Raw genomic sequence first — 2,207 nt, 5'->3', positions numbered from 1 at the left:
AGCTGTCACTGGCAACATTCGTAGCCTTTTACTCTTTTTTTTTTTTTTTTCCCCCCGATTTTGATACCTGGTCACTTATTCTGTATGAGTCAAACCCACACTCATAATTTCTCACTACAGCTAACAGAAACTATGCCTGCTGAGGAGATGAATAAGGAATATTCAGTATTTATGATCCCACTGCCACCAGCAGCTAAACAGCCAGCTATGTGGAAGCTGAAACTTGCCCCATACAGGCTGTATGTTGTTGATTCCCAGACCAGTATAAGTGGGAGCAATTCCATGGAAGGGCAGAGAAAGGCCCAGTTTAGAACAGCAATCCACCTCATTGTCTTGCTAGAGGAAATCAACATGTTGTGCCCTGGTGATGCAGGGACAGCCCAGGCTGTAAGCACTGAACGGTCAACCCTGCCAATGTGCCTACCAAAATGAACATGCTAGCTGTTAGAAGATTAAATCCCAAACCTTGCTATCAGCAGAGGTGGAAAAGCAGGTCCTTTCCTAGCAGCACAGCTTCGACATATCTTCCTCTCCTCTTCCATGCTCCTGGCCTCCCATCAGTACCAGGGCTTGAACACTTCCTTTCCTCTTATTCCCTAAAGGAATATTTAACTTGCATTTTAGCAAAAAGCTTTTATTATTAATATTATTATTATTATATACAGATTTATCAGTGAAACTCTTCAGGGGGAAAGCTTTTGTCATCTGTGAAAGTGCAGCACAAAGAAACCTGGCCTTATCTTACTAATTACTCCAGTGCCTCCCCAAATCCTATCAAGCTGCTTGTTATTAATCAGTTAGAACAGTGTTGCCTGTATGGCAATGTAACATATGCCAGGATGAGATCTGTTTACAGAACTCCAGCTTTGGCAATGAGCAGGGAGATGCTGATGCCAAGAGAAGCAGTCTTGCTGCAGTCTATTAGCCAGATCAGGGGCCAGCAGACACGTGAGATTTCAGGTGTTGGATCCAGAGGGCTGTAGACGCTGTGCTTATATCTACCTTTCCCACACTGTCCCTAAAATAACAGCATATTTTGAGTTAGCCTTGAGCCCAGAAGGAAAATTACTGGCATAGATGTGGATATAACTATCGGGGGTATCAAACACTATGGTGCACATCTGATGTCCCATGGAAAGAATGAAGTAAGGGTAGAAGAGCCTCTACTTGCTCTATCCTTCTACCTGCCCACTGATTTTATACCTGCATCCTAGCAGTGCAGAAGCAGTGATAAAATCTTATCACAAAGTTGTTTTACTGTCATCACCCTGAAGTTTCTCTGTGACAATATATGGATTATATATGGGGCAAAAGTTATTTTGTCAATCCTATCCAACCAGCACCTTCTCTGGTGGAGGCTGAGAAATTCACTAACAAACTAATGGATCCAAGCCCCAAGGTACTAAGTCCTAATGCGGTGACCAGTGGCATGTTCTCTCTTCTCAGAGGAGTGTGTGCAAGCTCCTCTCAAATGGGTTAGTGCTAGAGTCTTGACTTCGCTCTTCAAGAAAGTTCCTGCTTAAGGCAAGTGAGAATTTTGCCCCAGGAAAGGCTGCTGCAATGAAGGCAGAGTGCAAAGCAAATCTGCAGCAATCCCCTAAAGGACAAATGTCTACTGAGGAAAAAGCTACACACATTGATGAAGAAAGTTGGACAATAAGGTTTTACTAGAAAGTGATTGTGGGTTTTACCAAGTGTAGAATGAAAGGTCTAGAACAGAACTGCTTGCTTCGGGTGAGGAAATACATAAGAAACAAGAGAAGTATCATGTGATCTTTCTCTGGAGACACCATTCAACTTTCTGGCAGTCGGCAACTCAGAGTAAAGATGCAGCTGAACCCATCCCTTTTCCCACTTGAGAGTGTCAAACCATTTTGTTAAACTGTGGCAGGTCAAGTTTCACAGCCAGGCTGAAAAACAGCAAATTATTACTATTGTTATTTACAGGTCATGAAACAGAGACACAGAGAGATGAAAGAACTTGCCTACAGTCCATTAGTGGCAACACTGAGAAGAGAATCCAGGAAATCTTGTGGCTGATCATCTGCTTTGTGCATCATCCCATTTTCTTTCCCCAAAAGGCAATGCAATGTTATAGGTGTATTACATTCAGTAAATAGTCTTCAAGCAATAGCACATAGTAATCTCACCACAGTGTTTTTCCTTATTTTCTTCAATGATCAACACATAATACTGCCTCTTCCATT

The sequence above is a fragment of the Aquila chrysaetos genome, chromosome 20, assembly GCF_900496995.4.
Source record: "Aquila chrysaetos chrysaetos chromosome 20, bAquChr1.4, whole genome shotgun sequence".
Lineage (NCBI taxonomy): Eukaryota > Metazoa > Chordata > Aves > Accipitriformes > Accipitridae > Aquila > Aquila chrysaetos.
The sequence above is the reverse complement of the archived record's forward strand: the minus strand, read 5'-3'. Positions refer to the sequence as shown.